General features: G+C 42.0%; 1 protein-coding gene and 1 long non-coding RNA gene across 5 annotated transcripts in view; one reads left to right on the top strand and one right to left on the bottom strand.

Annotated features, from left to right (window-relative positions):
* LOC148225161 (uncharacterized) overlaps nt 1–24,947 on the bottom strand; it is a 36,229-nt gene extending 11,282 nt beyond the window's left edge. The window contains exons 1-3 of one of the 3 annotated variants that reach the window (XR_015803330.1): nt 24,819–24,947; nt 6,054–6,187; nt 4,056–4,112 (exon numbers count right to left, since the gene is read on the bottom strand). This is a non-coding gene — a long non-coding RNA (uncharacterized LOC148225161). Of the gene's footprint in view, nt 1–4,055; nt 4,116–6,053; nt 6,188–24,818 lie in introns of all 3 variants that reach the window. The other 2 variants (XR_015803329.1, XR_015803328.1) reach the window with 2 other exon arrangements.
* Nucleotides 24,776–27,177, top strand: part of SATB1 (SATB homeobox 1) — a 92,111-nt gene continuing 89,709 nt past the window's right edge. Inside the window, exon 1 of one of the 2 annotated variants that reach the window (XM_088163950.1) lies at nt 24,776–25,148. The gene's annotated coding sequence lies outside the window, so the exon portion shown is untranslated. The remainder of the gene's footprint in view (nt 25,149–27,177) is intronic. The other variant, XM_014883360.2, reaches the window with a different exon arrangement.

Below are 27,177 nucleotides of genomic sequence, written 5' to 3'. Positions count from 1 at the left end.
TGCACAAAGCTCTGCATTATTGCGTAGCTCCATGCGATGCTGATGTCTGCAGCATAGGTTTACCCTTAGCTTGGCTACTAAGAGTAGCCAAAGGCAGCGCTGTAGAAAAGCAGAGAAACACTGGGAAGGCTTTCTTTAGCAGCAACAAAGATTACATGTGTGCCAAACACATCAATATGGCAGATGACCTGACAGAGCTGGTAGTTAAAACAATTTAGTCTTCTTAGGAATGTTGTTCCTAGGGTAAAAGCTCAAACCTCAGCTCACTCAAAAGAAAATTATTCTAGAGCATCATTTCTGTAGTTAACACCTTAGGACGGAAAAATGAGTAAATGAATACTGTTGCTTCAACACTTTTATCTACTTCATTTAGTATTTTCCAAGAGCCAGTTCAATGCCATCTGAATCTGTAAATTACAGAAATGAAAAGCATTTAAGTCTGTTGATTGGGGATAAAAGCAAATAGAATATTTCTATTGAAGAAGCCAAATATGAAGGTGATCTGAGAAACTGCATTAATGTAAGCATTTGCCCAGAATCACAGATGAGTCTAGTCATCAGTCACTAGGGAGAGATGAGAAAATAACAAGAGATTAAGAAGAGGTTGAATGGAAACATGGTGTAAGTCCTGCCATCTGACCTCTGCCAGCAGAGCCTAATGTTGATGGGAGAACCTGTGTGAGTTTTCCAAACCAAGTTTGTTCTCTTCTCAAGGGTACCAGGACTGCAAGATTAGGGCTCTAATCTGCACAGACCCCAATGAGGGAGGAGATTGTTATATATAGGCATGTTTTACTTTAGACACCTAGACCAGTTGAAATTCAAGGTAATTAAAAGTAGGAGCTCAGGATTCAATTGCTTTCTTCCAAATTAGGCATCAAGTTCATGGAATAAGTTAGGGTAGCCAAGATATTAGCCCAAGGCTGATAGGTGTAACAGTACAGGAGACACCACAGTAGAGCGGTGCCCTTCTGCTGCAGCAGCTGCAGGCCAGACAGGTGACAGGAGGGTATCTTCTGCCTTCAGGAAACTGATCTGAGGGCCTAATTTCTCTTTGTAACCCCCAGGAAGATGTAGACACCTGCATCAGTTAATTCAGGGTGCTGAAGTTAGAGAACATGATTACAGCCCTCAGAAAGTATTTAAGCAGACAGGTGGCCTTGTCCATTCACCCTTGGAAATTCACATCCTCTCCTCAATGTTAATGACCTATCACTTCTGCCACCAAAACTAAGATGAGATTGAGTCCACTGTCATGGAATGCTGGAGTCCTTTTCCCTCTGCTGACTCCAGCCCTTCTCCAGGAGGGAACTTTATTGAAGTGAGGCAATGGAAAAACTCTGCCTGAGGTTGAAGCCTGCAGCTTCAGGCTGTCTTAATCCAGGCTGCTGTATCTCACCTCTTCTGCCTGGCCTCTGTATGACTGTGGATTGCACTTAATTTAAATTCACACAGGGTGGAGGTGATACTTGTGCAGAGAGGTGGGGAAAATCCCACCCTTGAAAAAAATGCTAGGATGGTGAAAAGGGGGCATATGTTGTACATGGGCTTTGGCAGGTTCAAATGTTCGATTAGAATGAAGGAAAATCAGGGCTTGAAGCATGGGTCTTTATCTTCCATGTGAGTGTCCTAATAGCCTATACATTACTGGCTTCTCCAGAGTTGCCTTAGAACACTTGTTTAATCCTGATACAAAGAGGGAAATTTCTGAATTTTTGGCAGGATAGTAAAACCACCCAGCTACAGTCTCAAGGCATGCACCCTCTCTTCATGGGAGGTGAGCAATCACACGCCACGTTGTTCCCTCAGGTACTGGCCCAGCTCCACAGGCTGATAAAGAAGGATAATAGGTCTACAACCCCACCTCCTTCCTTTGCCTTTTTGACATCCTGCTCCCCAAATCTGAGCGACAACAAAGGCTACCGTAGTTCTTGGGGTGCCTAGGACACCCACAAGGCAGCCTGTCAGGTCCTGCACGGATGCCAAGGCTCAGCTGGGAGCAGATCTTCCACAACACAAAGAGCTTTGGAGGCTCAAAAGCACTTCCTTCCTTTTCCAGCCACTGGCAGCATCACCCTGGGTTACCTGAATTACTCCAGGGTCCAAAGTTTCCTTCCTACCCTGCCATTCCTCTCTTGCATCACATTTCCCCTACTGGCCAAACCTCACCTGTTAGAGGGGCAGGAAGCGGGGTGAAATTACACAATCATCGAGAAGGCTCACACATAAAGCGGAAAGATAACGAGTGCTCCAGCCAGCGCTGGCAGCCACGGCACAAACTTCCCCGCGCAGCGCTGCCAACGTGGCTCGCTCCTGCCCGCGGCACACCTGCTTGCCGGGAGATGCGCTGCCCGTGCCAGGGCTGCCCACCGCCCCGGCGGGGAGGGAGCTGCGCTGCGCCGCGCTCCCGGCACCGCGCACGGCCACGGGACACAAAGCGCCCCGCTCCCTCCGCTGCTACAGAGCCAAATTCAGGCCTGCAGCTCTCAGTCCTGATGTAGTATAACACATCCTTTGCGTCCTCACCACCTGTGTATGTGCCATATACCAGCCAGGAAGTGACACTTCTGTCCGTAGAATCCTCTGCGTGATTTACAGAACGTCACTGAGCACATTTTAAGAGAATTCAGTGCTGAAAAATTATTTTCAGTGAATCTTTTATTAATCTACACGTGCCAAATCATAACTGCAGGGGAAAAAGCAAATTCTAAAAGAAGCCCAAACAAAAATAATAGAACAATTATTGCTTGAAAATTCTGATTGCCAATAAATTATAAGTCTATTCAGCTCTGTGACAATTTATGTTTTCATTTATGAAACCATTCCTGTTATTAACTTTCAATCTTGTTTACTGAGGGAAGTAGGAATACACCAAGCAGGCAAATCATTTTAAACCGCGTCTTGAAAACCTAGGGTTATGGCACATGGGGACACGTTTATTACCACTGTTTTAGAGCACATGATAAGTTTAAAATGGGGCCCTATTTCAAACAGCAGGGGTTGGTCAGGACAAGGCAACTTACCATGACCGCAGTTTCTAATGTAAAAGTGTCAATGTGCTCGGTATATTCATAATGTGTTTATTCTCATTACAGTTTTCAATTTGTCAGTGTTTTACTGGCATGCAACCACAGAGCACAGACAGCTATTGCTGGTTAACCTTGTTATTGCAGACAAGTTACAAGTCCTGACAAGAGTCTGATAACTGTGCTTAGTTATTTTAAGCCATGCATGAGGAAAAGGTAGGAGGTTCAAAGTAAGTTATGCTTTCCTGTGTGAGTCCCCATATCATCACTCAAAGTTACTGTAAATATAAAAGCAGAAGTGCCTGATTGCCATTTTGTCATTATGACATTAGACAAGAAGGTAATCAAAAGACAGAATCAAACATGAGGCTGAAGTTACAAAAGTGTAAAACCCTGAAGCTTCAATCCTCTAAAGCAAGTGTATGGATTTAGTCACCTGTGCAGGTCTTTGCAGGATGGAGGACTCATTCACTTGCAAATAATCTATCCTGGAATCTATATACCAGAAGAAACAGTGACCAAACAGGTAAAGAGTGGAAATTACTATTTCTTATGGAAAAAATATGCTTTTCTCCTCCTCCTAGTTTTCCTCTTTAGACATTTACTGCTTATTCATCTGCCCCAGCACCTTGTTGTATCCTGATGTAGACTTTGTAAACTTGCTGGGTCAGAATAATCTCCTTTCCCATAAATGTAACAAAACCAAAGCAATTTGTAAAAATGCCCGTGATCTAGCCCTGGTCTTTGATTGAGGCCACATATAACTGCTGGAATGTAAATATGATCTTACTAGTTGACCAAATGTTTCACAGCAGTTAAATAATAAATATACAGTCATGGAGGAAAAAAAGAAAAAAAAAGTTTAGGCAGTTCCTGGGTGCAATTTCACAGGTCATGGTAAATCAGATAACACTCTTACAGCTTCCCAAAAAGAGACACGTAAATAAAACCTTTTTAATATTCACCTTTTTAATATTCAGAGACTTTAGCCATGCACTGTTCTATAAAAGTGAAGATTGTGGATCCTACCTTTAAGGACTCATTTTCATTTACATTTTGTCATCTAAATTAGGAAGCCACCAAGAACTGCTAGGAAAAAAAAAAAAAAAAGAAAAGAAAAAAAAAGAAAGAAAAGTCATCAATCTCTTACAAGCATCTGCCAGTGGCCATTTGCACATAACTTCTGATTGTTTTCCTGCTGAGAAGTGGTGCTGTCCTGTATATACTTTTGGTTTTAGCAGAACTTCCTTATCATTAAGATCTATTAGAGTTCATTAGTGTCCTACAACATGAGCAGCCAACATATGGGAGATAGAGCAGAGAGAGCCAGGATTCTGCTCCCAAACAGCAACTGACACTGCTTGGAAATCCTGCTTCTTCAGTCTAGGAACATGCTGCCTCTGGAAAGGCAGTATCTTACACTATACATATTCTTTCAATGAAGGCCAGTTTTACGAGAAAAGTAAAAAAAAAAAAAAAAAAAAAAAAAAAAGAAGGAGCTAAACACAGAGTTGTGGAGCTGCGGTAAAATTAAAATTAAGAAAACCCTTTTCTCATTCACCCTTTAATGTTCCTTCAAATTAGATGGAGAGGAGAGATAGTTACTTGCTTCACCCTCACCCTTCTCCACCCTATCATTTAACCACAGAAAAGACTGATTTATAGCAACAGTAACTTCTGTACTATCAGACATCTATAAGTTTTTCAGTCTGCAATTTTACCTCACATGGATAGATACTACAGACTTAACACGCTTCAAAAGGTTAGAACCATTTAATGAACTACTACTAATGTGACTATACTTCTGAGGACATGCAGTTCTCCCAAACGTGATCCCAAGTGAAATAATGCTTCTGAGATTTATTATAATGCATATATTTTTTCCTGAAAATTCAGGGCTTAACTAGTTAGAAAGCTGAAAGTGGTGGTACAGACATGTCCTTGTTAGCTCTGGACTGGACCATTTTCAAGATAGATGGCTTTAAGTAGAATTGTGCTTAAATTATTCTTAAGTATTTGAAAACTGGTTATTTTCTTCTTTGAAATCTGTCTTGATCCAAGCTCGGTTTGAAGAAAAACCAAGATGAACTAAATTCAAAACTGTCCATTTCTGCATTTGTTGTTTTGCAGTCTTACAAATGTTTTGCATTAGGATACTCCAACCCAGAGCAGAAATTTCCCACATCATTTCACAAAGCTTCAAGATGAAACACCTATTCTTCTGATAGAATGTTTGTTTAGAGAAACCTCCCAAGCTCCTCAGTGGCAGTTTTGCCACCTTGGTAAATATTTATAAATGAGTCACAAGCCTCTGAATGAAAACTTTGGATTGGAAGCCTGACTGAACCACTAATGTTAGTACACATATTCTTATTTCACTTGCTGACCTTGTATCTGCCACTTTTATGGGAAAATCAAATGCTTTTCATTATTACATTCAATTTCTGTCTTATATTTCAAGCCACATCTAAATTCTACTCCTTGCGGTTCATGATGGTATGCTTCTTCATGAATCATACAGTTGTCAGCACCATGAGTCTTGGGTAAAGTTAACACACCTGATAAAGCTAAACCATAAGGGACTTTTTGTTGGGTCTGTGAGAGTGAAAGGCACATTTAAGTTGATTCTGTTTATATCCAGCACACAAAAGAAACTTATTTTTATACTCTGACATCCCTCGGCATCAGGAGGTAAAATATCAAGAGTAATAAGGAATAAAAGGGGTCACAGATATTCCACCAAAACCACCAAAACAAATATACTTTTTTTTGTACATGAGATGCCATGCCAGGGTTAATCACATTTTTAGCTCTGTGGCTGACAGTCCATGGGGACTGTGGTGTCTCCACACAGCTATGCTACATAGGCAGCCCGTGTAACTCTCATTGGGCCCGTAGATTTACATGGCAACACACTGTTTTGGAAAAACATCAGACTTAAATGAAGATTTTTTTTTGTTTGAGTTGTTGTTTGTTTTGGGTTTTTTATAAATTAAGTGCCAGGGAGAGCTTAAGAGTGATATGAACCATGTGAGGTCCATCACCAAGTGATTCCTGGTCACCATTTCTGTCCAGTTGTTCACATCTTTGAAAAGCCAGGCCGAGTTTTCTTAGCCAGTTTCATCTCAGGATCAAAAGAGAATTCAGACCAATGAGATTCTCTGAAATGAAAAAAAAAAAATCTCAGTTGCAATCATATTGATTTTCATGAGGCCAAGATCATTTCATCTACCCAACCACAACCCCCCTGATGCAACTGGAGACCCAGAGATGTCAGGCTGATGACTGCATGTCTCTGTAAAAGAATGGTGGGGACATGAATCCCAACAGAAGTTGCAATTGGAAAATGAGCCTCCTACAGAAATGCAGGGAATGTGCTGGAAGGAAAAGCCCTTTCTTTCAGGCATGCAAAGTAAAACCACAGCAGGTATTCTCTTGCAGGTCTCTGTATTACCTGGACCTTTTAGGAGTTGGAATGATACACTTACTGATCTATAGCAGAACAAAACAAAACAAGCTTTAAAACAAAGAAAAGCATTTATTAATTTTTTTTCCCCCAGTTTGGAAAGATGTGACAAAGTAACCCTAAAGTTGAGGGCAAACAAGGCAAGGGAATTCATGGCTAAAAAATTAACATTGATACTATTATAGTCACAATGGCTGATGGACTGAGAGGAGGCTGCTCATGAAAAGGTGAGGTATATAGGACATGATGAAGAAGGGTTTGAGTGGACAGTAATACAAGTGATAAAGCGTAAAAAAGAGTTATATTTCCATTAGTGTGCAACCTGCTGACATGGTTTTAAACAGCCCTACTCTTACTTAAAATGTGTTAAAACACAGTAATTAGACTGAATCGTAGTATAGCTCATTTTTCTAGTGCTAATGATCAGGATTGCAGGAAGAAAAACTATGAAGACCATAAACCAAGTGCAAGCCAATATGGGAATACCTCCATGTTTGTGGACAGACTGCCTCATTTTTTGCAAAGGCATTTACTGGGACATTTCTCATGGCGTTTGAAAGGGTAACAAGATTATCCTCAGCAATATCTCAGTTAAGAAAGTGTGCAGGATCAGGCTGATTATCAGAAACAGCACAAATATTTTATTTTCCTGCCTGAAAATAGTTGAAAGCAATAGGAACAAGTATCTGGTGCCAAAAAAATACAAATATTATCACTCCAGCACGGGATTCATGAGCCAGCTCTCAAATTTGAGTCCAAAAATTACTGACAATTCTTTAAAAAAAGTTCAGTAACATGTTTTTTAAAAATTCAAATGTTTCTGCAATTACTGTTTTCATCCAGATCACAAAGAAGAAGTATCAGAACGTGAAGAGAAAGGTCTGGCAGTCCTGCTGAGCAAGATGAAAACACAAGAAGAGCTAGAAGACTCACAAAAACAAACAACCCCTCCCGTTTTGGTTTTTTTTTTTTTGTGGGTCTTTATTTTCTTTTTCCAATTTCTACAAACAAGAATTTAGGAGAAGTGTTTGTATATTGAGGATAATATCCCTACATTATTTCAAGTATTCTTCTCAATCCTGATTATTTATTAGAATATTAATTATTCATACTTGCCGAGCATCTCTTCTCAGACTGACTGAAATCAAAGGGACATTAAGGCAAATTCCCTTGCTTCACCCCATTTTCTGGGACAGCTGCAGAGAGCTGTGAGAGAGAGGACAAGCCAGTCCCGGGTGGTGCCTCTATCCGCTGGGTGGCTGCAGGGGCAAGCAAGGGTCCCAGCAGATTGCACAAACATCTCTTCATAGAGGAGCCACAGAGATCCACATCCCAAATTTGTGTGTTGCTGAGCCCTGGACTAGCTGGGGTGGGCAGACAGCAGCTTGTCACCATTGTCCGCAGAGAGGAGGGACAGAGGGAGATGCCTGAGCAGTTCCTGGGGTGAAATCCGAGAGGAGCAGGGACTGGGGCTCTGGAGGCAGACTCAGGCACAGGTGTCCGCAACCGGAGTGCCGGAGGGAGGGTCACCTCGCCAGCGTGGGTCCAGATGGCACTGCACATGGCTCTCCTCTTGCCGGAGCCGTGTCTACTGAGGCAGCACCTAAGGTCACGGCAAGCCTTGGCAGAGACCTTGCAGACCTCCCTCTCCCCCCACAGTTGCTTGGATTTGGAAGGCCAGTGGGTTTGCAAACGACAAGCTGCTCTCCCCCAAACTGGAGAGAGCTACCTGGTGACCTTCCAGAAGACAGTGCCTACCAGCCTTTGCCCTGGCACGAGCGACTTGCCTGCCCCAGGAAAAATAAAGAAAAAGCAAATCAAAACACAGTGGTGCTCCTCCACCTATCCCATAATTACAGGCAGAGGGGTCAGTTCTTCCTTACCTAGGAGACCACTGCAGCATTATTTGGCTTGTGATAGGAACCCGGGGCAGCTGAGAATATTGGATCTGCACTCAGAGGTAGCAGCTCTCACCAGCCAGATATTGTGCACCAAGCATGGAGTTAACACTGCTGCTTGTCGAGGGGCCTTGGATGGTAGATATGGTGCCTGATCAACTGATTTTTATGCTCCCAACAGAACTAGCATTTTCTACTCTAGGCTGGAACATTTTGTTCTTCCTCCCTGCCTTCTCCAATCCTGTGAGTGGCCACATACTACAGCAAGCATGCATATTGGTGGGACCTTCACGTGGGATCAAGTGTTAGGATGGCTGTACCAAGGGCACCAGAATGACTGTGGGAGTGGGGGCAAGTCCAATGGCATGTGATACAGTGTGTGCCCCAGAGATGACATTGAAACAGTCCAGGACACTGCAAGGGTACCTCTCTCATGAGGAAATGACAGGAGTCAGAGGAGATGATCCTCTCTGGGTCACTGATAGTTAAAGATACCTTGAGATTGACATATAGTGACAGGATAGTCAAACTTCTGCCCAGAACCACAAGCTCCAGGAGTCTTGTGCCTTATACACAGTTTTTATGGACTTCTTTTACAAGTTCAAAGAGCATGAAAATATGACCTAAATATAATTAATATAACTACAGCTATACTATACATCACTCAAGCTGAAGCAAGAGTACTGCGCTGGACAGTGCTGTGCACTTCAGTAAAGTATTAATATAATAAGAGATATACCAGCTTAGCTTATAAAACATTCCTCATTCTCATCCCCGAGTTTAATTTGTTGTTGAGCATTTCAGCTCATTTAAGGAGTTATGACCCAGCACCATACCATGGCTACTGTATTCCAAAAGACTGAACATTGCTGTTAATCACAGCTTCCCAGCAGATCCAGAGAGGGAATACCATAAAATTGTTTAGTAAACAGTGCATCTGCTTTGAATAAAGATGAAAGCCCAATTTGAAATATTTGAAAGTAATTTTTAAAGAAAAAAGAAAAGGCATAAATTCTTATTACACGTTTCCACAAAATCCTTTTCTGCTGCTATTACGGTGTACCTTCCTGGGATAAATGTGTGGTTTACAGCATCTACATTACAATGTATAACTTTTAGCACTCACTCACTCCATGCTGTAACACATGCAGAGATACTTTTTTTTTTTTCCTCCTCTGTCTTCTCTTGGATATGATTTCTTAAGGCTTGTCTACTTGGGGAAAGTTAAGCAGCATAGCAATTCCAGGATAACTACTCTGTGATAGCTCCCTGTGGACACTTCATTGCAATAAAAAAAGAGACTTTATTTGGGAATAATTACCATGCATTGTGACTAGTGGAATAATTATTCTAAAATAAAAACCAGCCTAATTCCAAGATAAAGTATATACACCCATGTAGGAGGTTTTGCCTGTTTGCTTGAGGTTTGGGTTTTTACCACAGAATATGAATTCTATACAAGAGTAGCTAGAACACTTTCCTTTTCCCCTAGAATGGCTATGCCTTATAGATAGGTTCTTCTTGATACTGAGTTCTTCTTCTCAAGATACTGAATTAAATAAAAACATATGTCACCTGGATTCTTGTTACTTTGAAATGTAGTTTTTCTCAGTCCAAAATATTTGTGTTGGCAGCCAGTCACAGGCTGATGTCCCTTTCCTTGATAAGAGTTTTCCATTCCTTGGTAACAGGAGGACTTGTCCTCCCCAGCATATTCTTTAGATAGGAAATCTGTAGCTGGAAGCCAAAGCGTTACAAATATTATTTTGTGGGATCATGCTGGAAATTATCTTCGTTTTGTATACCTATAGCAAAAAGAACAATTGTCTCTGGCCCATAAATCCAAAAGAACCATATTGTGACTGGCAAACTCTTATCTAGTAGTGTTTTGTCTCTTTTTTCTCCCTAAATGCAGCTGGCTATTTATTTTAAGCAATTGGGTAATAGACAAAGATTTGAGAAGGCCTTGATGCTTTGCCTGTTAAGCAAAGCTGAAATAGCTCTCCACCTGGCCGAGACACTGGCCAACCACAGGCATCTCTCCTAGTCTTGCAGCATCGATCTTTCTCCAAGTTCACTCAGGCATTTCCTACCTCCTGCATTTATGACCTCTCCTGCCTTTGTATTTTAACTGATTCTGCTCCCAGGCTGTGGGTGGAGAGAAATGTCTAAAACCACCTGCCCATGATGATGTTTCCATTCAGCTTCAGGAAAAAAGGTTTATTCAGTAATTAAAAACTCCTTTTTGTCTTTGGATGTGCCTAAGCGCTTCTAGCAGAGCATAAGACATGCAAACATTCCATTCCTCATCCATCTTGCTGGCCTGCCTTTCCCTTTTAAAGCCATGCAATTCTGTAATTTTCATAGAAGGTGATCTTCAGGGTTCTTAGTCCTTTCATAATATGGCCTTTCATTTCCCTTCTTACCCTTTAGCATTTTTAAGAAGATCTGGCAGCAAGGGCTGTTTCAGATACAGAATGTGTTCATGATACTAATAGTGTTTTAATACACCAGCCAATGGAGATATTTAAAGCATCCCATCAACCATAAGGAGTTAAATTCAACTGTCTTCAATATGAATCAGCTTTATGTGCAGATGAATTGCCAGGCAAAGAGCAAACTGCAAATGTTGCTCCTGATTCTGTGTACACCAGCATTTTTGGTAATTTTTAAACATTCTATATTATCTTTTAAACAACAGATGGTGTTAATAAAATTATAAACCACACCCCATAAAATACCAAACAGGAATAGCATTTTCCACAGAAATAATACAAGGTATAATATTTCTGCATTTATGAAAAACTGAGCCTGGAAAACATTCAGGTTGCAAAAGATAAGACCCAAAATACTCCTTTTCATTTCTTGTTAATGCAGCTTCAGCATTTTAATTAGTATCAATTACTGCGAATGGAGTTTTTGATGTGTTGTAACTTGTTCAAAAGTTTCAAAAAAGAAAGTTTTTATTTGTTCGGTATTAGTCTCACTGCAAGTTCAGATGTGCAATGTGTAAAAAAAAGGATCTACTTTAAGAAATGGAGTTTGCTTTTAATCACTTAAACTGAAAGAGATGGATGACATGTTTTCTGTGAGCTCTAAGTATTAAATTACTTAATAAAAGAAAAGTAAAATTTGGCAATGCTGGCTAAGTAATCAGAAAATAATGAAAACACTCTTAAATAGGTGACAAGTCAAAGCTCTATCTAAAGGGCCAATTCATATTCCAGGAAATCTCACGTTAACTTTGATCGAAGCAAGAACTTTTGGTACTTCCACAGATGGAAAAAAACACAGACTAGTTAACGTAGAGATCTTTATTCTACTGACATTTTTCAACAGTTTTTAAACTAGATGGAAACACACTGGCTTACTCCTTCAGACTAAACTTGCAGTCTGAATATCACTCCAGGAGAACTCTACAGTAGTTTCTCAGCTACAGTATGGATATGGAGACATATGGACAAAACAAGTGTCTTCTATACATGCAGGAGAATGCCACCAAGCCTGTCATCACTTGGGTCATTCAGCACTTCCTCTGTCTATTTTGAGACCAGCCTGCTGCCATATCACACTATGCTGAAGGGAGAATCTGTTTCTTCTCTCCTCCATCTATCTTTCTGATATTCTCAAGGCAGTTATCTTTCCCCCAGAAGCCCAGCAGTCATGGCAGTTCAGCTACTGATCTTAAAGAAATGAAAGCGGAGAGTGTTTGCTAGAGAGCTGGGCAAGAAGTCTGGTAGTGAGGATGTGAGCATAGCTAGACTGCAGCACAATGAAGTGTGAACCCAGTCAGACTCTGCACTTAATTATGGAAAGTAGTGATTATGCAGGATGAAAGTCTCGTCTCAGCCAACTGCTGCCAGGTCTACCTGTCTTAAGGTGTTCCAGCAAGGTGTGTGGCTGAATCCTCGTAGCTCCACCCTCCTTTTGCAGTCTCCTGTGGCATGTGTGCATCTTCATTTTACAGTCTTCAGGGCTAGTCCTCTGAGAGTAGTTTGTATGAGTCAAGAGACTCACACTGGCGTTACTGAGATCAGAATCTAGCCATTTGTATGTCTGAGCACATATTCTCCTTGAAACAAGTTTGTGGTAGTGTATTCAGGAATGTTTCGCACTCAGGTTCAGATCTGGTTCCAGCTGGAGTTCCCTTGTAATGTTCCAAATCTCATTAAGTTAATGAGAGTTTTTTCCAGCAATTCCAACGGGATTCCCTGTTTCTGTGCCCACATCCTCAGTTCAGCCATGCACTCGGGAAGTCAGGGTGAGTGTTGGGAACAAGAGGTCACCCTCCATCCTGACTGCTCCCTTCACAGCAGGACGCTGAGCAGGGAGGTAGGGCTGACAAGTAGACACTCCTGCTTGCCTCCTTCATGCTTCGCCTTCCCCTGCTCCCCAGTTTTTTCTGTTCATTGGTATGGTCAGAGACTTGAATTTAGGAATGCAGGGGTAGGACATTTGGACAAGCAGAAGAAAAATAAAACATTAATTCTGTGGGCAGTTCACACTGACATTACAGTGATGAGCAATAGTGTGACCTTCCCACCTACAGGTCAAGTTCAATCATTTAACACATGCTTTTTTCCTTTCCAACTATATTATCAAATTGGCCTGTCACACCTGGCTGCCTTGTTGACCATCCCAGAATAAAAGAGGCCGCAGATAGAAGAGCTTGCCCTCAGATGAACTGGGATGACTGGAAACCTTGCACAGCAGGTGACAAAGCTGACATTTTCATGGAAAGAAGACTGCAGCAATCAAGACAGTCAAACCAGTACCTTTAATGAGAACTAGATTCACCCACACAAACAAGTTGAATGGACTCAGAGATACGTATCTTCTCATATCCAAATCATATACTTCCTATTAGCACTACAATTATTATACAGAGTCACTAAGAGAAGACTATCTTCCTAAATATTTATTTAGTGTTGATAGAATTGCTTACAAAACCTCTCTCTCATTCTGAGAATCCCTTACAAGACTCCCTTGTTCCCAAGTTCATTATTGCTACTTATATTATTACTGTAAATCTTTCTAATGCCTCAAATGCTTGGCTCAGAAGAACATTTTTATAATGAGGGTGGGGCAATGCAAAACTTTTCCTCTCCTAATTCATTGCTAAATTGTATTTGCAAGTTCAAATGCCAGAGTGATGAAATCACAATATTATTCATTGGATTTTGTTTGATTATTTGGTAGTGTTGTAGGGAAGGTATCTATAAAACAACATGAAAAGCAAAGCAACAGAGCTGTAGGGGTTTTCCGGAATTTCTCTTCCGCACACATCAATTTTACTGGATGACTGTCCTGAAAGATTTATGCTTTGTGTTTTGAGGGCCAGGTTTTAAATGGCTTCACAGAATAAAAATATTAAAATTTAAATGCAACTTTAAAAATGTGTGTTGGACCTTTGGGCCTTCTGAAGAGGTCAAGTTCAAGACACTTATAAAAAGACCATTCCCAGAGAGACTGCATGGGAAAGCCTATTAACATTACTGCTTTCCCTTTATTTCCCCTTTGATCATAAAATAAGGTTATGGGTGGCAAAAGCTGTGATGGTGGGAAGATCCCAAATAGGATAGTATGATTTAATCTACTGAATATAAAAAAACCCAAATTGCCAACAACAATATGGTGGGTTACCGAGGAGTATGACTACAAAATACCTTACTAAGGAGAAACAAAAACAACAACAACAATGGGGGGAAAAGCCCTGTACAACTCCACAGTAGCAACAAGGTTTGCTTTTATTTTTTTTTTAATAAAGGAAAAAGAGAAACTTCCTTAATTAAGTCTTATTTTGTCCATATGACAAAAAGCATAACTACTATTTAAAGTGTTCCTAAATATTGACTAAAAATAAACAAGCTCTGCATCTGGCTTAGAAAATACCAAAGGAAAATGATCTGTTTAGGCTAGAGACATGACTTGAAATCTCCATATTCCACATAGAGGATATCAAAGCCCTCTTTTTCCTACTTCTGTAGGTCTAATAGTGATTGTAAGTGATTTAGGTTAAGATGGGGAGAATCTACAAGTCTACATGAGCAGTTCTGAGCTCATTTTCATCCAAACAAACTGGCTTTGGACTGTTACATATATTTTATACTAAAAGCTGGGGACTTTTTCTCAATTTTACTGTATGAGGTAAAATGTAGAAAATATACTCTATGAACTTAACAAATTCTTCAATTGCTGCTAAGGCCATTTTTTACTATGAGGGTAGTAAAATGTCCCTAGTGCAACACAGACTTAAACTCATTGATTTTAAACAGTCCCATCTAAATAGAAGCAAAATTTGGCTCTGAACGCCTCTTGCAGAAAACTCTGCTACTGTCATGAATATCTTAAATGTAATCTTTTTTCTTTTAATTAACATTCTAAAGAGAAGAGGAAGTTGGAAATCCAGATAAATCTGTTATGAGTCAATTAAGAAGCCGGGATTAGCATATGCAATCAAGATGGGTGCAGCAAGATTTAATGGAAGAGTTCATGAGGAAGCAACCAGGATGTATCATTTGCATGGGCAGCCTCCTTGGTTTGTGTTCTGCTCAACCTCAGTATTGTTGACTTGACTCACTGCATGAATATTGCCAAGCAGTAGCAAACCACGATTTCATTTTCACAGATGCAACTTACCTTCACATGCAGTTTTAAAAAAGACAAATCATATGAACCATGGTGGTACTTTTCTTCTTTCTGTAGATGTTCTTTTCAATAAAATCTCTTCTGAAACCTCAGTTGTTTGAATATCATCATTAGATATCGTAGACTGTCCTTTCCTTGATCTGATAAATGATATTGAATACCATCACCCCCCTCCCCCAGGACTAAAGTGGGATACTTCACACATAGGCCACCTGAGCAATGGAAGCCTTTAACAGGGTGTGATTGATTAGCAGACGATATAAAAGGAATTTATGAACTCACATGAGTCACTATCAGCCAAGCATTTATCTTCTAAAGCCAATGTCCAATCTGCAAGAGAATGCAACATTTTTTTTGTTTTTTTTTTTCTTCTTCTTTTTCTTTTATTTTGGTAGTAAAACAAAAAATACGTGACATTTATGGTGCAGAGCTTGAAACCTTTTTACATTTTTAGCTGATTATTCTAGAATTTGGTCTTCATGGAGCATCTATCTATCCATCCATCCTTTACCTTTTCTACAAATAAACTGAAAGCATGAGTATCCTGGGACAAAAAGCAAATGTTTTCCTAGCTTCACCTTTCACAGAAAGAAGATTTCAAGCCTCTTAAAATGTGATACTCAACAGTAATAAAAATAATTAAGTATATATGTGTGATCTCAATTGTTTTGAAAAAAGCTGTCCATGACACTGCAGAACAATACAAATTTAGCACAGCTGCTGAAAGACAGTCACTACTGAACTCATTTTCAACATATGGTGTGATTTTTGCTTAGATCTACAGATTGAGGGAGTTTGATGAAACCTAAACAATCTTTCATAAATCTCAAGCCTCAGTTACCATGGTTCACAGGAAGCCATACACCTAATGCCATTTAAGAAAACTATTTGTTTAGCAATGACTACAAAAAGATTATAGAACGTGAAACAAGAAAAACAACTGAATTCCAGCCACGTGAAGCAGTGTTAGAAGATCATGTCTCCTTTTGCTGATTTCACATTCAGCAGTTATGATGGGCTTTGCACAACACTGCTTTCCCTCGAATCCACCAAGACTTATGTTGATACTGGTGCAACACAAGATTTTTATCCCTTCAGATTCAGCAAAGAAAATTATACTACATCACGAATGTAGTTTCCTAATTTGAAGTTTTGGGAAAAAAAACCACAATACTGAGAGGAGTTTGTGGGTTTTCTTAAAGATGCTACACAATGAAAGATGGCAAGGCCCTGACAGTGCAGTGAAGACTGACCACTACAATCATGGCAAACATAAGCCTTTATTCTAGGACAGAAACTTCAAAGTATTAAAAGAAACACATCTACTGCATCTTCTTTTGTCATACTGAATCATCATTTAAATTTAAAAAGGAAAAAAAAAAGAGCAAGGAACCCTGCAATTCAGAAATGCTCTACATGGACTACATTTTTTGAGGGTGTAAATACATTAGAATATATCAATGTATATGAACAAATTAGGGTAAAAAGGTGTGTTCCAGAGGCTTCTGAATGTGTGCACACTATTAAAATCTGTCTGAGATCTGTTTGGCGAAAGCAACAATTATATTTCTTATTAAAGAATATGCAATTACAGACCTCTTAGCACTTCCTGCTTCCTTCAACAATGAAGACCTGTCTGCACTGCAGATTATAAAGTCCTCCACTGTTTCACTGGGTCACCAGACTAAACAAGCCGATCTACTTTCACCGCAATTTATTCCATATATTCTCTTTTGGGACAACTTCTTTTATAATAAAACTGGGCCTAGCTGGAGATTTACAGGACTGTCAATGCAGGAGAGATAGCCCCTGTAAAATAGCATAGAATGTTGTTTCAATTTAAACACCAAAAACTTTTGTCAAAGTGTATTTGATGTCATATCTATTATCTTTGAAATCTTCATCAGACATTGAAAAATATGATCTTCAGACTTCTTATGCTTCCACAAAAGTTACCACGGCCATAGAGCTGGTGCAAATGCTTTATATACTAAACTATTATTTTAGCTCACGGTATTTGTCTGTCATCACAAAAACCAGAAAGTCTACAGTTCAGATTTCTCAGGATCATAAACGGTTTGATTAAACTGCAGATGTTAATTAAAACCCAAATCTGTATCTTCATGCATAGCCAGAATAACCAGCTTGTTAGCTAGGGAAAGCCCAAGATATTTAGAATATTCCATATTGTAGGATGTAGATCACAAGTGGAATGGTTCCAGGGCAGCTTTGTAACCTACTCTTCAGTCATATCAAGCAGGTTTGGGGAAGGAAACACAGATGGGGCAGACTGTCTGAACTGTGCCCCTACGTCCTATATGTGGCAAAGGCAGTCGGTTACTCCATGGCAGAGGAAATCCATGCAGTGGACTGCTGTCAAGTAGTTACCTTTTTTGGAGGAATATATTGTCCCCTGATTTTGGAAGTTTTCAAATAGGCAAAATAAAATTATTTTTTAAAAAGAAATAAGCATCTTTAAATATTATTACACTTTTCCTAGAAAAGGCCAAAATTTTAGTGTGTATTTCCATTTTAATTTAGATAAATTCCATAAAAATATAATTGTAACCTTGCATCCCACAGGACTCAAAACAAATATGAGTGTCTAGCCATGTTAGCCATTAGAGCTTCTAATGGGAAACACTTACAATGAGAATTTTCATTATAAGTAATATGCAATCCAACAGTTTCCTGTGCTGTCCTTTGTGATGCAAAATAAAAATGGACCAGAAACTGTACCAAGAGAACAGTTCCCAGCAGATACCAAGTATTGCTGTTAATATGAAATAAACTGTTATGAATAATTAGATACTGATTTAGATAGTTTATGGCCTAATCTTATAAAGGATCCTGGTGCTCCAACACTGAAATTTTTGTCCCATGGTTCCCTAACAGGTATCCAGAATCATGTTTTGAAAGCATCACTTTCCTGCCGTGCACCAGGAGAGACACCTGGGTTGCCTGGAAAACAGCCAGCCCAGCGTGTCTTGACCTCAACATAAGACAACTGGAGTCAACCAGGGGAAAAATGAGGTCTGTCCTAAATCTACAGTCCTTCCTCCTTCTACAGCCAAGGCTCTACCTGAGGGTTACCTCTAAAGACAGGGCTCTACCCAGGGCTGTCTGAGAGATGCCTCCATCCACTCAATATCTACACCCTCGTTCTTTTTATGAAAATAGGTTCCTGTGATCTTTCCTTCAAAACTTATGTTTTATTAAAACATAGCTGGAGGAGAAGCTGGCTTCCCATCTCCCTCTATATAACAACTCCGTGATTAGAGCACTAATGCAATCATGGGATTCATCTCTGCTGCCCTGAAAGGCCCCAATTTACAACTCCTCTCACCCCAGGGAGGACTCTGACCACCAGGCTGATGGTTATTTTAGAAGAGGCAGTCTCGACCCTTCTGCTGAAACAGTGCCCTTGAGCACAAACGAATTCAAGATTCCTTAGATCATAATCTAATGTTTAGGTTATTCCCAGGGCTGGGGTGCACACACTGAGTTTTCTCGGGATTATTTTTGTCTTCACTATGTTAAATTGTTGTGGAATACATGCAACATCCCCCTTAAAGAAATAAAAACAAAAATAAGAGTATGAGTAAAAATAAAAATAGTCCTGGGAATAAGTCCCATTATTACCACGGTGACCCTGCTGCATTTTGTCAAGAATGCAGTCATGTCAGGGAGTCTGGGCACACTCCACGAGTCACCAGGAGGTCAAGCTGAGCAGGACACTCAAGCAGAAGAATATTGCAGGTCTAGAGGACTTGAGTGGGCATGAACAATCCTGAATGGCTGCTTAGGAGTCCCAGGTGGAAAAGGAACTAACTCTAAGGCAAACCTAGTGCTTTGAGGTTTAGGCAACTTCTTAGAAGAGGTTTTGTGAATCACAGCCGTTTGTTCACGTGTTTAAATTCCACTCGATTCCCACATTTCAACCCATCCAGATCCTCTTATTGACAGAAACACAAGTATTGACAGAAACATCTTTGTGCGCACCAAAATATCTTTTTATTTAGGAAAAAACCAGCAGCAGTTACTGAAGATTATTAACATTAAAAGCATTGAGTGGTTACCTTCACAGCATAATGCCTGTCATAGCTCATCTGACAGACTGATTATTCAAAGTCTGGTGCACCTATGGTTGGGAATCATATTGCAAGACTTAGGGCTCGACACTAAAACTGCCCTGTCTATCCACAGGAAGAATTATGCTAAATCCTGTTTTCGCTTCACAATATTCCTGAGGTGAAAATATTATTTTGCAGAAGTAAAATGTTTATTTTGACATTGTGACTGATGTCTTCTACTTTATGACTAGAAACATTAATAAAAGGCCTCACTAACAAGAAACTGTAACCTCCAGACCAAAGATATGTTTCTCTGAAACTTTCTTATTCTGGGCAAGTTCTGTTTAGGCCCTTACAAAATCTCTACATTTCTAGATACCAAGCGAACTTTTGTCTCTAAACAGCACAGTAGTGAGGCGTTTATATTATCACCTATAGCAGGAAAAGCTTTTTCACTGGGCTTACCAAGAATACAAGAAAAAAAAGCTAAATTTCTCCTATTTCTTCTGGGTTTGTAAACCTACTTACTAAGATCTGGTGGCACACCTTGTAACTCCTAGTTAGATATTCAAAAATTGCAACATGACTACAAGTTAAATATAATTTGTGAAATATATGCCATATTTGATAAAAAATGCATGTAGTCAGAATCATATGATGATTTAATTTGCATAGATGTAAAACCAGAATTTATTATACACAACCTATATTCATAAAACTAGACAGTCACCTGGTTTCTCTCCACTGGTTTAATCTGGCAGTCCCTCACTAGAGGCAACAGAATTTTTAAAAGCAGCCAAGGCAAACCAGACACCAAGTGGAAGGAGAAAAGAACAGACAAGGTGCAGGAAAAGTGGTTCACACAAATACTAATATATCTCCTTTAATCCTTTAAAAGATTTTACTTTTAGACTGATGGAAGAAGTAGACAGCAGCCAGGCAAAACGGAGTGAGTCTGACATCACTGATGCATCTGCAAAAAGCTGATCTTCTTTCCCAGAAAGCAGAGTTCTACAAGGAAATCTACAGTATGCACTTAACTTTTTTAGGTAATCCAAAGATCTCCTGTAACAGAGATGTGGAGCAGAAAGTAGTTACTGTCTTGGAGAGAGGCTGAACGGACTGAGGTACTGTGCAGCATAAGGGCCTGGAAACATGGGTCTTCACTGTAAGACTGGAGAGAACTTAAGCTGGTCTGGAGACAGACACATGAGTATGTTATTATTGACATGATGCTCACTTCAGTAAAAAAAATTTCAGAACAGACATTCAAGTAGCAAGGTGATATAGGCCTTAGCTCGAGACATTGGTGTCTAACCAACAAAGAGTAGAATAACCAAGAGACTGCAGAAATGCACTGAAGATAAATTCAGAAAAAGACATCTGACTATCTTCCACTGAGCCACTAGCAAGATGAAACATCAGAAAAGGTTGTGGTACAGCTCATAGTGGCCACTTGCATTTAAAATCTGCACAGAAGGCTACTTCAGCATGGTTGTATCTGTTGACTACCATTTTCATCTACAACAGATAACATTTATAACTGGTTGGAACACAGTTACTCAAACTAAGTTTTAACATTTCATCAAGCTGCTGAGACATCCATGTGTAGACCACGCCAATATGCAAGTTTCTTTGCTATGTTTCACAAATAATAACAAATAAATAGTTTTCAAAACACAGGCTGGAGTTTTTGTATATTAAGAAGGAAAAAAGACCCAAATGTTATTTTCAGTTTCTGATGTGCTCAGCTTAAGCAAACCATTATGAAAGCAAGCAATTATAAAGAATGCTAGGTGGCATGTAGTGGTTTTCACTGATATAGCATTATCCACACACTAAAAGCTGGAAATAAACCATACTTGATAATGTACATATTACTTGAGAACGACATAAGTATCTGAGCACTACTGAGAGTTCTGTTGTTCATCTGTAATTTCAGGAAGAAGATGGCTTTCTCTGTCAACCATGGGTCAACATAACTCTCAAGTAGGCACACGTTTCTGCAGCATTTCTTCTGGATAATGAACATTTCATTTAAAGCCCCAGGTAATATCAGATACAGAAAAAAACCCCACATATGTATGTATTTGGTTCCTGGATCCATGTGGATGCTTTTAACCCCACTCTACTCCTCGCTGAACTTCACTTTCCACCCCTCTGTACTCATGTCTAAACATAAAGGTATTTACATGTCTGAAAGGAACTGGAAAGCAACTGTGATATTTCCCAGAGGATTTTAAAGCTCTTCTCACACAAAAGCAACACATCATTATGTCACAGTAGCACTTCAATAAGGGGCACCTCAGGAAGGGCCTCTGACATGGTTATGATTAGCAGATTCATCACTTTCACTACTTCACTTGTAAAAGAAAGACTGGAACAGAAATATTTTCAGTTAGTATTATCCTTCTCTGGAATCAGTTATGTCTGTAGCCTTATGGAATGTACCATCAATAAGATGGTCTTTGGATAAATGTACTTTTATGCACTGTTGGAAGTACCTAAAACTGATGGGTCTTTGAAATCGTGTGTGTATCTGTTGTTCCTTGGCAGGTTCTAAATCCACAAATTCATGAGCGGCTTATTGTGATTCATATGCCACTTTCATTTTTGGCAGGTAATGCTAATGGTATTGGAGAATGACTATTTGAATGAGATCTGCACCCACTTCCCTCAAATCAGGACTCTAAAAATGCTCAGAAAGGAGCTGTCAGCATAAATAAAAAGAAAAAAAAATTTAAAAAGAATGCGAACACTTATTCTGTATAGGGTTTCAACTGCACAATTCCGGGCATCAGGGATGAGCAGGATGCAGAGGACTTTCTGTAGTTCCTGTAGAAGGCTGGGCAATCAAATATCTAGGGGGAGGAATTGAGGAAGAGGAAATATCTACGTGTCAGTAATAGGAAAGTTGTATTGTACACCTGGTTTTTAGGCATGCCATCTGTGCTCAGTCATACCATATAGCTTTGATGACATGCCACAGCTAAAGGGCAGGCAATATATGTCTTGCTTCAGTGACATGAATGACACAACTTGGTAAAACTCACTGCTTAATGATATATATCATAACTCTCAAACACAGTATATGGTTGTCCCATTTGGTTTTCAAAGTGTTTAGACACAAGCTAGGTATTTTGATACTGAAAGCACTGAAGAAGCATTATGGTGAAAAACAATGCACACTAGGTAAGCAAGAGCACCTTGTCTATACTAATGCTGGACTTCCTATCATATTTTGTTGGTTTGTAACAATACTGTAACATTCAGATAATATTGTTTACAGTAGCCTAATAACAAGCAATTCTATTCCCATTACTGCTCACAGTCTGATATTAAATATTTGTTTCCAAAGTAAACTGCCTGATGCAGTTGAAAAGTACTACCACACTATTTTTTGAAAGCTGGATAAACCTTATCTTTCAAAAACAAAATGTAACCTTAAAAAAAAGTGTGTGTATTTTGACTAATATACAGAGTTGATGAAAAATAAGGTTTATGTTACATTTCTATTTTAAGGAAGGATTTTCCATAGTGCACTTGAGGATCTTTAAGAGGGAGTTTGGTCTAAATTCAGTTCCAGTTCTGGATCTGGTCTTAAATCCATGTGTAGCCTCAGGCAAATGTGTTAATTTTCCTGTTTCAGTTTCCCTGCCTTTAAAGTGGGGATAACGTGACTAACCCAAATAGCTTAGCTGCAATTTGTAGCAATGAGTAACTTGATTATTAGATTTCTGAGACATGAAACATGATTATTATTAGGGCTTACTGACCAGCCAGTCAGAAATGTGATACAAATAAAGGAGATGGGTCTTTGACAAAAGAAGGATGTAGGTTATTCAGTCAGTCAGTCAGTCAGAGTAGCTCTGCAAGGAGGCAACTCTAGGGAGTGGAGAGTTGGACCTATGAGAATGTCCCCTTTGTACTGATTTCGCATTTATTACCCCATGGTATCAAAAGACCATAAAAAGCCAAGTCCTCTCTGAGAAATGAATAGGTCCAAAGCACTACAACAGATCAGCTGCAGGCAAATAAATTTTTATCTGTGTAAATGAGCTCAATGTTATTTTCTAGTGGAAATGTCAGAATTGATTAAAGACCTAGCATTTCTATTTAAAATGAGAGAGTAGGGGATGATACATTTTAAACTGAAAAAAAGTCAGAGGACTGATAGCATGGAGATAAAGGGGTGAATTAATTTCTGGTGTTGTTGCAGTAATTTGGTACCAACATATTGAGTCCAAATTTGCACCACTGTACCTATTATAAATAGTAGTGCCTTTTAATAACTGTGACAAAAATACTCTCCCCACTGGCAAGGTCAGTATTATTAATTGCTATTCCTATTATTAACCTTTGGGCTTTTGTATCCTCCATGGATTAATGATTATTCAATAACTGAGCTACAAGGTTAACCTACTAATAGCAATTAATAGAAGAGCATACTGCAGGCTAACTAGGAAAAGCAATGACGTTTCAACTTCTTGGCCTTGGTCTTGTTTCATGCAAAGGTGTTCCGGAATTGTACCTGTCAGTTCCCAGAGCTGAAAGAGAAAATCTGCCTCAAAGTTGAGACAAATTAAAAAAAAACAGAGATTGGGCTGACATCCGGGATCCCCTCTCTCATCAGTCTCCTAGGGAGTAAGGAACAGCCTCAGCTTTCAGGGAAACCTGCGCTCATTGCCAGGGTCATTCTCCAGGAACTCCACTTCCAAATCCTGCACCAGTGAAGAGGGGAAAGAAGGTCTCAAAAACAGCAACAACAACAACAACAAAAGGAAAGAAAAGTATTTCCCCTAGGAGAAGTTTCACGAATAAAGGCAATTCTGAAACAGGGTTACGGAGGAGCACGTGGTGCCAGGTGAAACACCAGGCAGGAGCACCAGAGTGATGCGCGGCGGGACTCGGCCCCGCTCCCGGCCCGACGTGGCAGCGGAGCTGCCGGCAGGCAGAGGCCTCCGGGGGATGCCTGCCCGCACCCGGGCATCCCCAGCCCGCCGCGGCAGCGGAGCCTCTCTGTCTCAGCCACCTCAAATCGCGGGTGGCCGTGGGGCGCTGCCTGCCCGAAAGGGGCTGCGCCAGGGCTCCGGGAGTAGCGGCGGGGGGCGGCCAGAGGGCGCGGGGACAGCTGTGGAAATAAAGGAGCGGGGGAAGGATGGAGAGAAGGGGGAAGAAGGGGGCGGGGGCGCGGTGCCGGGGAAGGCAATGCGGGGACGGTGGAGGGTTTCGAGCCGAGTTGCTGGTGGAAGGCACGGACACACAAACAGCAGCATCCCCCGGCACTTCCACCAAGTCAGCCCCACCGCCCCGCGGGGCCGGGAGCCGCCGGAGGGAAGGAGCCGCGGCGCACACACACACACAGACACACGCCGCCGCTGCGCTCCAGCCGCCGCTCGGCTCTCCCCCCTCCCACCGCCGCCGCGCAGGCAGCAGGCAGCGGGCGCGGAGCCGAGCGGGAGGCGCAGGGCGAGGAGTCCCCCGGCCCCAGTCGGACCGGCCTCCAGCGGCCGCGCTGCCCCGACGGCACCGCCGCCCCCTCCCCGGGGGCAGCGCGCACCTCCCCGCCTGGAGGGGCCGTGCGAGGCAGCGGGCGGGGGAAGCGCGGGCACACACACACGCACTCTCACACACATATACACACACACGCGCAGGCACACCCGCACAGACACACGCAGGCAGAGGCAGGGCTGCCCCACGCCGGTACCTTGCTGCCCTGGTGTTTTCCGTCCGGGCTCCTCCTTGCTGAGGCAGCTCGGGAGCGGAGCCGAGCGGGCGGGTGCGGGTGCGTGTGCGTGTGTGTGTGTGTGCGTGCGTGCATGCGTGTGCCTGTGTGTGTGTGTGTGTGTATGTGTGTGTGTGCGAGAGCGAGCGAGCGAGAGAGACTCTCCCCCCTCCCCCTCCTCCTCCTCGCTCTCCTTCCTTTAAACGCCCACTCCTGATGGGTGAAAAGACAACTTGAACTTCAGTGCAATTAACTTCGCCGGCGCCTCGGAAGCCGGAGGTGTCGCCGGCCTCGCCCGCCGCGCTCCCATGAGTGAGTCGGTCCCGCTCCTTCGGCGTCTCTCCTCGGGGACGTGGGGGACGGGGGGGGACAGAGCCGTGCCGGGGGCACCCGCGGCGGCGATTTACCGAGGCCGGCTGTTCCGGCCCGGGAGGGCGGGCGGGAGGGAGGCGCGGGGCGGGTGGCTGTGCTCGGCGCTGCCGCTGCCGGAGCCTCCCGGCCGGCACGGGCTCACACCTGCCGCCGCTGCCGGCCGCCGGCCCCGCTCCGCTCCGCTCCGCTCCCCTGCCCGCTGCCGCCTCACCCGCCGCCGGCACGGGGGAAGCGGCGGGAGGTGGGGGTGGGGGCACAGGGAGAAAAACCACAGAAGTTTGGCAAAGTTCTTCCCCAGCCCCGCGCGCCTCCCGGCAGCGGCGGGCGCGGCGCCCCCGACGGCGCGGGGCGAAGCGGCGGGGCCGGGGGTCGCGGGCAGGCGGGGGCCGGGGGGGTCGCGGGGTGGCGCTTCCGCGGGGCTGCGCGGGGGTTGCGCGGGCGGCCGAGCGGCGGCGGCGGCGGCTGGCCCAGCCGGGGGCGCGCCCGTGGCGGTGGGTGGCACGTCCCCCCCGCCCGCCCGCCCGCGGCACGACCCGGCGCTGCCGCTGTCACGGGGAGCAGCGCCGGGAGCTCGTCTGTGCGCTCCAGGATTTTAGTTTTGATTTTTCCGCTCCGTCTCCGAACCCGCCACCCGAGGCTTTGCTAAATCCTCGCCCCTTTGTCGCCGTCTCCGCCGGCTGCCGTGGGGAGCGCTCCTGACAGGCACCTGCCCGACCCGGAGTTTCCCTCTGCCAGTCTCCAGCTTTTTCTGACTGCGGGAGAAACTTCGCTACAATCTAAGTTTTCTGAAACACTTTGCACCAGCTCCTAAACTGAAATGAGTTTAAACTGAGGAAAGCTCTCCGCTGGTTTTAGTCCGTGCGAATGAGCGCAGCGCTTCTGCGAAAATAATTCAGAAATTCAGATGCGGAAACTCTAGGTTTTGTGATCTGGAGGTGCCCTTTCATTCTGGTCCGTGCTGCTTGGGTGGGAGTTAGCAGCGGCCCCTTATTTCTACTTTATATTATTTTGGTACCGTGCATTCATATATTTATCTGCTGTAGTCTGCTGGCAAACATTAGCATTCAAGCTTACATTTTTGACAAATGTGCAGACAGGAATAGCATGAATAGGCATCTTAAATATTAACAACCTAAGCATCTGTTGTGAAACAAATTTAATATATTTACTCTGTTTTTCTCACATTGTTAGGAAAGGTTACAATAAGTGTAAAATTTCAGCTGTAGTTAGCACAAGGAATGCTTGGATATTTCACTATCTCTTCAAGCATTTAACACAATCACCAGATAGAAATGTGTCAAATCAGGCGCACTATTCAAAAACAACTTGAAACTGTAAGCGTAGAGTGTATAGACATGAATATAGCATGTTCTCTGCAATTTCTACCTTCTAATTACTCTTCAGCACTATCTGTAGAATTTGAGAATGCTCTTTCCGGTCCTGTACTCCTATATCCTCTTTAATATGTTTATACATACACACACTCATCTTCTAATTCACTTTCTATTTGAGATTGTTATTGGTATTGCTTTGCTTTTCAAGGTTTTGCAAGGAAATGTGAAATAATATAGAGTAGGTAAAAAAATGAGCAGGCAGAAAATGCAACGTGTTCACATATAAGCATGCGTCGGAACAGATAGTGCACACACATAATAAGGCAATAGAAGAGAAATTAAAATCCTTGGCTAGTATGCTATGTATGCCCACTCTTCAGTACAGCTAGTGGCAAAGAAACAACTGACTCCAAGGAATTCCTCTGTCCCTGTAATAAAACTGTTCAGAGTAGAACAAGAGCACAGAAGAGCAAAGCCGCCAAAAAGGCTGTAGAGTTATTTCAGGAATCAGTGCATTCCTTCCCTTTTTCCCACAAGTTCAAATATGTAATAAATAAGTCCTTTGTATGTAAAATAGTTTACTGGAACAAAAAATATTTAAATGAAATGCTTTTTCGTGCATGAATTTTGAAAAA

Source organism: Sturnus vulgaris, chromosome 1 (genome assembly GCF_052056855.1).
Source record: "Sturnus vulgaris isolate bStuVul1 chromosome 1, bStuVul1.hap1, whole genome shotgun sequence".
NCBI classification, from domain to species: Eukaryota; Metazoa; Chordata; class Aves; order Passeriformes; family Sturnidae; genus Sturnus; species Sturnus vulgaris.
Note: the sequence above shows the minus strand (reverse complement) of the source record. Positions and strands in the feature narration are given on the sequence as shown.